The following is a 12,136-nucleotide window of genomic DNA, read 5'->3' on the forward strand; positions in this document are numbered from 1 at the left end:
TAAACTGCCCCCCAGAGAACAAATACATGAGCTTCTCTGCCTGCCTCTGCCTCTGCCTCTGCCTCTGCCTCTGCCTCCTGAGTGCTTGGATTAAAGGCGTGCCCCACCACACACACCAGGCTTATTAAAGTGGGTTCTACCCAAAGAAAAACATATAAGCATCCTCCTGAATATTAACCTTCATCAGGCGATGAAAGAAGACAGAGACAGAGACCAACATTAGAGCACTGGACTGAAGTCTCATGATCCAAAGGAGGAGCAGAAGGAGAGTGAGCACGAGCAAGGAACTCAGGACTGCGAGGGGTGCACCCACACACTGAGGCAATGGGGATGTTCTATCGGGAACTCACCAAGGCCAGCTGGCCGGGGTCTGAAAAAGCATGGGACAAAACCGGTCTCGCTGAACATAATGGACAATGAGGACTACTGAGAACTGAAGAACAATGGCAATGGGTTCTTGATCCTATTGCACGTAATGGCTTTGTGGGAGCCCAGGTAGTTTGGATGCTCACCTTAATAGACCTGGATGGAGGTGGGTGGTCCTTGGACCTCCCACAGGGCAGAGAAACCTGCTTGCTCTTTGGGCTGAGGAGGAAGGAAGACTTGATTGGGGGAGGGGGGGAATGGGAGGTGGTGGCGGGGAAGAGGCAGAAATCTTTAATAATTAAATAAATTAATTAATAAAAAAAAGAAAACTTAAAAAAAATAAAATAAAATAAAAATAAATAAATAAAGTGGGTTCTAGAGCTCAGACAGGAGTCCTCTTCCAGCCCACATTTGGTTTGGAAGTTGGGGGGAGGGGGAGTTGTTGTTGTTGTTATAGTTAGTTTGTTTTGTTTTGCAGTTCTGGAAAGTGAACCTATGATTTTAAGCATGTAAGGGAGAGAGGCCAGCACTCCACCACTGAGCGCTATCCGCAGTCCAGAAGTTCCTTCTTATACAGACAGCGTGGTCAAGGAAGTTCTTTCTCAGTGGTGTTGGAGAAGACCCATGAGACAATGTGAGAATTAATAGGATCAGCTGTGTGACCATCAGAGGGAAGCAGGAATGCACAGTCCTGAGATGCTCTGTGCTGGTCTGCAGAGGGTAGAGGGTGGACAGATCAAGGAGGGAGGTTGGAAGAACCAGAGAGCTCAGAGCCTTTACAAGACATGAAAGGCCAGTGAGTATCTTCTAATGGAAAGAGTTTACCAAATGGTAAGAAAGCTGAAGGGTTTCTAAATGTCTTTATGCCAGTGTTAAAGAAGCCCCCTTAGCTAGGGTTCCACTGCTCTGATAGAACACTGTCTTAGCTAGGGTTCCACTGCTCTGATACAGTACTGTCTTATCGTTCTATTGCTGTTACAGAACACTGTCTTAGTTAGGGTTGTATTGCTGATAGAACACTGTCTTAGTAAGTATTCTACTGTTGTGATAGAGCAGTCTTAGGGTTTCTGTTGCTGTTAAGAGACACCACCGTGACCACAGCAACTCTATAAGACAAAACATTTAACTGGGGCTGGCCTACAGTTCAGAGGTTTAGTCCATTATCATCATGTCAGATGGCATGCAGGCAGACACAGTGCTAGAGAAGGAGATGAGAGTTCTACATCTTGATGTCTTGATGCCCAGACAACAGCAACAGCAGGAGTCTGTGTCCCACACTTGGTGTAGCCTGGCCCCCACAGTGACAAACTTTCTTCAACAAGGCCACACCTACTCCAGCAGGGCCACAACACCTAGTAGTGGCCACTTCCTTTCAAACCAGGGTACTCACCATGACCAAAAGCAACTTAGAGAAGAAAGGGTTTATTTCAGCTTGCAACTGCCCAGTCAAACTCCATCACTGAGGGAAATCAGGGCAAGGACTCAGGGTAGAAACCTGGAGGCAGGAGCTGATGCAGAGGTCATGGAGGAGGGCTGCTTACTGGTTAGCTCCTCCTAGCTTGCTCAACCTCCCTTCTTACACAACCCAAGACCCAGGGTGGCACCACCCATGGGTGACTGGGTTCTTCCACATTAATCACTAATCAAGAAATGCCCTACACACTTGCCTATAGGCAAACTAGTGGAGGTACTCTCTCATCTGAGATTCCCTCTCCCAGATAACTCTAGCCTGTGTCAAGCTGACAAATTCTCATACGGATAGCGGGACAGTCGCTATTGTTAGCGTATATTCCTCACAAGGAACCTCTCATCTCATGCGTGTGTACAAATTAATCTGGGGATGTGGCCTTAGGTGTGAACCAGATGAAAGTTACTGCTCTTTTACCAACAAATGAAGAGGTTAGCAAGCAATGTGTCTCCATGTGATGGCAGACAGAAATGGTTCTTAAATTTCTTTTCTTAGTTTAACACTTGTTCTCAGCAATGAATCAGAAACTCATACAAATAAAGTGAAATAATATGTGTGTGTGTATTATCAGTTAAGTAAACCTCTTTTTAAATTTTTCTTAAAAGCAAGAATGTATACATAATAATCACTCTGGTCTTCGTAGCTTCCTGCCTGAGGTCACCAGACCTCCAAAATTATTTTAGCATGTCTCAGAAAAATTAAAAATTAAGATTATGGAAATTCTGCCTCCAACGTGACACAGCATCACTTAGAGTTCACATTTTCAAAAGCTGGTGGGGAAGCACACATTGTTACTTAATTATAATTATGGTTATTACTATAATTAGTGAGGAAAATACTCTGGACACAGGAAAAACACACAAGCAAGAGAGATCAGTAGTAAAGGGGTTGCTCCAGGCCCCAAGCCTGACAACCTTAGTTGAATCCCTGAGCCCCACATGGGGGAAGAAGAAAGAATTCAGAAAGTGTTTGAGGGACCACATGGGAATAGATGCACTACATAGATAGATAGATAGATAGATAGATAGATAGATAGATAGATAGATGATAGATAGATGATAGATAGATAGATAGATAGATAGATAGATAGATAGATGATAGATAGATAGATAGACAGATAGATAGATAGATGATAGATAGATAGATAGATAGATAGATAGATAGATAGATAGATAGATAGATAGAGCAATCTTTTGGAAGAATATGGAAAATGCTTTTGATGTTACATTTCACAACTGTAAAGAAAATAAGACTCTCTTGGCTACTGATATGAATGCATTTCCGTGACTGGTAGTGAACATGTGTACCACCATGTTCTTCAATGCTGGTAAACAACTGCCTAAGACCAAGGTCCTCTTCATAGCACTGTGGGGCTCAGCCCACATAGAACCATAGCAATATCCACCCTCATCGCTCACAGCCACCTTAATTAGATCAAAATACCAGCGTGAAAACCACTAGCTGAGTTCCTCCAAATGAGCCAGTAAGCAATTATTATCCCTTTGCTTTCAAAACAGCTGATAATTAAAGCAAATCCAACCTAATGTCTTCAAATAAATTTGAAGTCCACAGAGAACTGTCATGCATGAACAAATGCACTTTTAAATTTTTTCCTAAAAATTATAGCTTATAGTGTCCCTAGACAGAATGAAACAGCCTATCAGAGAAAACAAAGAAACTGTTCTTCAAAATCTTTTTTCCTTGCTTTGCATAAAAAGCTGAAATAGTCAACCAGCTATTTGAACCCATCAATTTTAACTCAGAAAATCAGAAATAATGAGCAAACCATAAAGAAGCTATATGTCCCTATTTTGTACTTAAGGGAAGCGAGTTCTGTAGCTAGAGAGAATGTGTAACATGAGCAGAGGGTATAAATATTTAATGCTAAAGCAAAGACAGATGAACCCCAACTGCCTTTTCCCTCTGATTAATCAGAACAATCGAAAAGAAAAGCTAAAGGTAAAAAATGTTAATATATGCATCATTAGACCACTTCTATCCATAGGTAGAAAGAAGTGTTTTTTTTAAGGACTAGTGAATAAAATTCAAAACATGGTAAAATAAAAGAATATAGAACCAAGGAAGTGTTACTCAAGAAAGAAATATGTCCTACCTTGCCTTCTGTTGCTGGGATTAAACACCATGACCAAAAGCGTGTTATAGTCCATCACTGAGGGGAACCAAGGCAGGAATTCAACACAGGAGCTTGATGCAGAGACCAACAGAGGAAGCTGTTTGCTTCTCCTGGCTTCTCAGTTGCCTTTCTTAACTCTTAACACAGCCTAGGCCCACCTGTCTAAGGATGAAACTATCCACAGAGGGCCGGGATCTTCTATATCAATTCACAAACTAGAAAATTTCCCACAGGCCAATCTGATGGAGGCAGTTGGGTGGTTGTGGTTCCCTCTTCCCACTTCTGTCTAGTTGATGACAATGACTGGCCACCACGGAAACAAAACAAGGCACAGAATACAGAAAATATAGAGGCTTTATAGCTTCAAGCGGATCTGCTTTAGATTTCTCGTACGAAAAGAACAAGCTAGGCATAGTGGCTCATTATTATTATTTCAGGACTGAGGAGGTTGAAGCAAAAGGATCACCATAAATTTGAGTCCATCTTGGAGTCCATTTCAGGACCGTTGGCTAAATATTGTGACTCTGTCTCACAAAAAAAAAAAAAACAAGAAATCAAAGCCAACCAAAATAGTCAACTAAGAATTCTATGTTCCAAAAACTATCCTCTAAAAGCAAAGGAGAAATTGACATTCCAGATGAATAAAAGCTAAGAGAATCCACTGAATAAGTAATCTTGCCCCACAAAAAGTGTTAAAGGGAGTCAGTTTGAAATCAAACAACAGTAGACATTAGGCAGCTAATCAAATCTGAGAAAAGAAAGAGGTACTTGGACAAAGGAACTCAACAGTCAATATCAAGAAAAAAACAGTGTTGATGTATATCTTGTTTGTAACTTTTCCTCCAGCGTGATTTAAAAGGCAATTAAATAAAGCAATTGCTTTAAGTCTGTGTTTGTGGGCAAGCAACACATAAAGATGTAATTACTAACCCGTGGTTCGTATATACTTTATAGCACAAAGGAAATAGGTGACTAGAGCTAAACAGGAGAAAAATACACACAATATTGAAATGAGTTGGTATTAATCTGAAAATTATAAATTGAATGTTATTTGCACTCCATACAGTGACCACTAAAACATGAGACGCTAGTAAGAATAAAAAAAAAAAAAATTCAAAGTCACAGGCAGATGTCATCGTACAGCCCAGGAATGCTGATTCGTGCCTGCAGTTCCAGGGCTCAGGAGGCTGAAGCAGGAGGACCGTGAGCTAGAGACCGCCTTGATAGATAGTGAGGTCTATCTCACAAAAACAAGAACAGCAGCAAATCTATAGGAAAGGAGACCCGGGACCAGGAACACAACTGGTGTAATGCATACGAGAAACAGATGCCCAAATGGCAGCATAATTCATGCTTTATTAGTAATTTCTTAGAAAATGAATAGACTGATGGATCCGATTCAAGAGCAGCTTATAGCAAACCAAGCTTTGGGAAGCAGCAGAACCCAACTGCATGCTATCTACCAGAAGTATACTTTAGATTCAGTCACCCTGCTGAAAGCAGAAGAATGAAAAAAAATGCAGGAAAAATAGCAAGCAAAGCATAGATGGACTGACTGAGACAAACTTTAGTTGCAAAATTCTTACCAGAAACAAACGTTGATGGCTTATGAGGATGGAAAGGTAAATCCATCAAAAATATATGATCAATATAAATACATACACTCCTAAAAGCGGAGATCTAAAGTACACGAAGCAAAGGCTGATAGATGAGAAAGAAAACAGAAAATGCAATAATAAATTTGGAGACTTTGACGCCTCACTTTCAGCAAGGAATAAAGCAACTAGATAGAAAATAAACAAGAAAATAAATAGAAAGGCAGACAACGCTATAAAATACTAACAGATATCTGTAGTGTATCCCTCCTCACAGCAGACGAGCAGACACTGTTCTCAAACGCACAGGAAATAGTCCAAACGTTAGGCTGTACAGAAAATGTCGATCAGTGCTAATGTATTGAAATCATATAATGACATGGAATTCGCAGTGAATCACAGAAACAAGTTTGAAATTCATGGATATATAGAAATTTAACAACACATTCATGAGTCACACAGCACCAACAGGGAAGTAACAGGGGAAAGAATGTATATACTTGAGTGTGATAAAAGCAAAACCACAATGTACTAAAACACTTGGATGCATAGCAAAAGCACTGCTTGAAGGGACTCTTGTAGCTATGACGGTCTTTATTTAGAAATAAAGCATTCTAAATTCAATAACACAAATTCCTAGAGTGAGAAATGAGAAAAAAAAAAGAACATGTCAAGCCATACCCAAACTTAGAGTGAGAAATATTGGAGCACAAATTATGAGACCAGATAGCAGAAAATAACAGACAACAGTAATGTCGAAACTTGGCTCTCAAAATAAGACTTATTAAGAATGACAAACCTTCCATTAGATTGTCCGGGGGATAGAGGGCACTTCAAAGGCTCACATTAGGAATGGGGAGCTAGCATTAACACCAACCTCATAGAAATACAAAGAGATTACAAGGTATTATTATGAGTAACACTTTGGCAGAAAAATGAAATTTCTAGTTCAAGAAAATCATCATAGACTGGTAATGAGTAAAGATGCTGAATTCATTGAATTAGAAGCTGCTCCCCTCTCCACCCCTCCCCGCAAAAAAAAAAAAAAACAAGTTTAAGAAAAATCCCAAGAGCACATTGATTTGGTAATAAATTTTACCAAGTATTTAAAGAACAGTTCATACCAACCTTTCATTAACTTACCCTCCTCTCAAGTAGAAGAGGACACACTTGCAAACTTCCTCTACAATACTAATACTATGCAGATTTCAAACACATTACAGGAAAATAAAGCTACACATCAGAGTCCCTTGTGCAGATGTATGCAAATTCTTTCAATAAAATACTAGTATCTTTTGTGCTGCAAAGACAGCTCAGCAAAGAACACTGGCTGCTCTTGCTGAGGACCCTGGTTCCATTCCCAACACCCAAATGAATGGTGGTTGAAGGCGTAAGTCACAAACAATCCCACACCACTTTGGAATTATGATTAATAGAATGGTTATTTATTTAAGGGGGAAAAACTTACAGATCACCATCCCAGACAACAGCCCTCTGCGCAATCGGGAAAGGAGCCTAGTGGCTGGAAGAGGAGCCAGAAGCCAGAGAGAGAGCACAGAGGGAAGTGGCCACTTTTTTAAAGGGAGAGAGAGACCACGCCCCAGTGGGCTGGTATCTCAGTGCTATTGGCTGAAGGAGCGGAAGGAGCTCCCGCAACAGGTGGTTCACAGCCATCTATCTGTAACTCTGGTCCCAGGAGATTGGATATCCTCTTCTGGCCTTCATGGATGCTGCATGCACATTGTGTAAGTGCAGGCAAACACTTATATACATAAAATTTTTTGAGAATTAAAAAAAAAAACAGGCAAATCAATTCAACAACATATCAGAATTAGTATATACCACAACTGAATTTAAAAAAAAAAAAAGAAATCAAAAGGAAAGGACATGACTGCTCCTAGGTGTGGTGGAAGGGGAAGTTTCCTGGAGATAAAAAGGAGATCACAGTTAGGAGCAGGAACATCTGGGAGAGCCCACAGTGAGCATGCCCAGACTAAGATGGGCCACGTGAGAAGGACAAGGGGGAGAGCAAAGAGGAGCTGCCAACAAGAGGGGCAGCCTGGGCCAAGACACTGCCATAGCCAAAATGATATATAGGAAAGAGAAGCTGGGGGAAGGGCAGCCCAATCTCTTGGCTGGAGAGTCGGGTTAGAGGCCAGGATAAGCCATATCTTGCAACAGGTAGGGACTGAAGTACATTGGGAAATATGTTAAATAGCCACCTCAGCCTTTCTTCCTGGGTTTGAGGCTTTAACATCATTTGAAAGCTAACAATATCTGTATTAAAAAGGAAGAACTACAATGATCTCTATTTGTAGATGACAGGATTTTACACAGAGAAAATCCCAAGGAATTAAAACCAACAAACAATAAAAAGGAGTTCATCCATAATATCACACAGATACTAATCAATTAATCAAAAAGCAGTGAATTTCTACATTCTATTAATGAATAAGCCAAATATTGAACTAGGAAATCAACTTCATTTCAAAGTATCAAAAAAGAGTAGGATAGTTAGAATTAATTTAACAAAAGTTGTGAAACATGTTTAATGAAAACACAAACTATCGATAAAAAATTAAGGCCACTCTAAGGTCGTCTGTATTCATGGGCTGGGAGATGATTATTAAGTCAGCTATGCTCCCATGACTGTTACCCATACTCAACATAGTCCTTATGAAAATTCCAGCTAGTGGGGGTGTTTGTTCCTAAAGTTGATTCTAAAGTTAATATAAAGAACTAATATCCAGAATAATCTTGAAAAAAAAGAAATTAAAGTGAGATGGCTCATCTTCCTAATTTTAAAATCTACTACAAAGTAATAACAACCAAGTGAGTTTAGTCCTTAAAACTGCAGACATAGCAAAGCCAATGGAATAAATTGAAAATTGAGAAATAAATGCAAATGTATATGACAAATTGATTTTTTATACATGTCCCAAGACAATTTAATCATACTAAATAGATATCAATGTTCAAAGAGTGAAGTTGGGTCTACACTTTATACTATATACAAAACTAAACTCAAGATATATTCAGGACCTAAATGTAAGAACCAGAAAGAATATGTGCATGAACATATAAAATTCATGACTTTGGCTTATAGTTTCTCAAAACATACCAAGCAAAATAAATATGTATAAGCTAAGATCCACTAAACATTAAAAATCATTGTGCTTCAAACGGTATATCAAGAAAATGGAGACGCATTCCATAGGACAGCTTGCTCAAGGTAAGAGACTGCTGCTTTTCAGCCCATTGGGGTGCAAGTCTGGAGTGAAAGACTGGCCTCTTCAGGTGGCTTAAACATCTCACTATATGAGATGTGCAGTCTCAGGGACATGTTTCTAAGAGCATCCAAGATTTCCCTGTAGAAGCCATGAGGCTCTTTGTGACATGAACTTGAGCTTACTTAACCTCTTTCTGTGTTATTCATCGGTCAAGTCAATTGGTAATGTCAGGAGACAGGGAAGGGAAATGGCAGCAAGGTGTGAGGCAGAAGAGTGACTTGTGAGATTGAAGCTATCGCCAGGAAATCCACACCTCAGAGAAGAGCCAGACTCCAGCCATGAAGAGAGAGGGGTAGGACTCACAGGCACACTGGTGAAATCCTTTTTCCAAAGACTCCAGTAGTGTACAACTTCATTCCACATAATTTACCCATTTGAAGAGTCAAAGTTATAAAATTCAAATAGGAAAGAATGTATGTATGTATAATTCAATTAAATGGTATATGGTAATTAGCATATCTGTTGACCTCACGGTGGAACCCTGCACTGTTCTCCTCTTCCAAATAAAACTCGTGGGAGAGGAAACGATGGATGTCTAGTTGCTAAGTCCACGGTGCATGCCGATGCCCTCAGCTTTCACCATACATCCCTCTCTTCTATCACCAACCGTCTCAAGCTCCACTCTGGAGTCTTATAGCCTGTCGGAGGCAAAACCGTCATTCTCTGAAGTCGTTACTGTTAGCAGGCCAGGGGCTGCAGAGTGGTTTTAGCACAGCAAGGTCTGTGAGTTTTCCTGCAGTATCTTTCTTAAGAGTTTGGCATAAATAGATACTGGAAAGGTAACAAGGGCTTTTCAAAGCCCAGCCTGTTGGGTCAGGGTGACTCACCCCCAGGGGCCAGATGAGCCAGCTGTTGTACCCAACTCAAACCTCAATCAAAAGAGTGAATTTGGGGAAGAATGAAGGATGGAGAAATAGGAAAATCTCCAGGGAAAGGTTGGAAATGGGAAAGGGCCATCCAAACCCCAGTTATTAAAACAAACTAACAAAAGTCCGTCAACAGTAGAAATGTCTTAATGCCAACAGCTGTAGGTATCTAAAGTCTACTGAAAAAGGCAAACTTCTGAGGGGCCCTGAAAACTGAGCAACACTGGGGAGCAGGCTCAGGGAACACACACACACACACACACACACACGCATACCGAGAGAGAGAGAGAGAGAGAGAGAGAGAGAGAGAGAGAGAGAGAGAGAGAGAGAGAGAGAAAGAAACTCATTCCTCGCAGGATAGGCAGAAAGGTGGAAGCAGCACCCCCAATACCACAGGCAGTGTGGAAAAGATGAGAAGAGACCCCACTTATACCCCCATCTCAGGAAGGGACCAGCACCTCATGTTGGGTGGCATCTACCCTCAGTGACACTGGTATCTAACCAACAGCAGGGGTTACTCTGTTCTTTGTTTCAAATCAGTGTGTGAGGTAGAGAAGGTCCCAGGAACTGGAACAAATCATCCAACATAAAATTCGTTCTCATATGCAGAGACCCTCCCCGCAATCAGGCTGCTGCAAGACCCCCTCAATCCTCATTATTAAAACAGCTTTTCAGAGTATGCCCATCTCAAAACTTTAGATTGTTACTCTCCGTAGTCCAAAATCTCATGATTTTGCTTTCTTAATATACCTATTAATAGCGAACTCTTAATGAATTTTTTTCCTGAAGGAAAGGAAGCAAGGGGGAAAAACACATCCCATTCAAAAAACTCAACTTATATTAGAGAAATATAGAAAGGACCTCATCTGGATTGCTGTGCAAACCTATGACATCACCTTTTCCCAGGGCCTTGGAGCTGGACAGGCTCCAGAAGGAGGGGTGTCACTGACAGTTGCTGCTTCTGATAAATGCTGGGCCTTTGCCCTCCCTTGTACTACCCTAGGCCACGGTCCCTAACAATTGGATTGGAGCCTCCATGTTCATTGCTCAGATTTTCTGACATGAGTCCCTGTGGTGGTCTTTGTGGTGACATTAAGGACCACTGGTCATTAAACATGGTGGCAAATCTAGAAAAAGGATGTTCCCTTGTTATCTGTAGCTCTGATTTAAGCCATGCTTTCTTCTAGAGCCTGCTCCCAGCCTATCTCTACTGTGCTTGACATATCTAGTTGTATCTCTGCTATGGGTATGTTGAAAGATGTGTTCTGGTCTATACTATACCCCCCACCCCCCCACACAAGCACACACGAACATGCACACAAGACATATACACACATGTGTGCACAAACACACACACACCCCTCATAAGATTTTGTTCCTGGGTAGGCTGGGCGGAAAGGGGGATGCTCATTTGTACTGTTGATATGTCTCAGGACATTTACAAAATCTTTAAAATGTACTTTTCTTCAGCGTTGAAATGTTCCCAATAAATGCATAGCCCTTATTTCTCAGACACAAATGAAGCAATCCCAGTGTATTGGCTAGGATCACTTTTGTGCCAAGTACTTCACAAGCCCATGGAGACAAATCCCACACACTGTGCTCAGGCTACCGCGGATCTGCAGACTGCTGTCTTTGCCTGTGGAGAAGGAGCACATCACCTATTTAGAAAGAACAGGCTTTGCTTCCTGACTGATAACCAGGTCTGTAGCTGCCTTCCAAACTGAACTCGCAGGCTTTTGATCTATACATCCAGGAGACACATTTCAGGATTCCAACTTGTAGAATTAGGCCGGAGGAAGAGAGTGGAGCCCCTCTCTTTCCTCCATCTGTCTGGAACATTCTGGGAGCCTAACTCCAGACTCCTGCCTTTGCAGGCTAAGCCAGTCATTGGTCCCAGAGTCTGCCAGGCCTGGCTTCTCACAGGACTGCTTCCATTGTGCCCACACAGCCATGGGAAATGCACATGTACACTGGTCTTCCCATCTGGAAAGCTGCTATCGACCCCTTCCTTCCAACTCCCCATTACTACCTGGGATTTGGCCACAACTGGAAGCAGATCTTGGCAGCTCGATTTCCAACTTCTACTCCCTTTCCCCCAATGCTTGAAGTACATTAACAGATATCACACGTGACATTCATCTATTTTGGAACAATGATTCAAATTGAAAGCTCCCCCCCCCCCAATGTAAACAACTGCAGAAGGTGTTTCCATGTAAGTCTTCCGAGAAATTAGCTGATTCTGCAGCAACAGCATTGATTTACGACAACAGTGGTGCGAGACAGAGCCAACAGGCAGGCCCTCCTGATATGCGCTAAACATCTTTACTCCCTAAAATGGAATTATGTATGGTGCAGAAATGCTTTGGAGCAAAATTATTCGTGTACTCCACCGACAATGTGATTTCCTGGATTTA

The sequence above is a fragment of the Chionomys nivalis genome, chromosome 8 (assembly GCF_950005125.1).
Source record: "Chionomys nivalis chromosome 8, mChiNiv1.1, whole genome shotgun sequence".
In the NCBI taxonomy this organism is placed as follows: Eukaryota; Metazoa; Chordata; class Mammalia; order Rodentia; family Cricetidae; genus Chionomys; species Chionomys nivalis.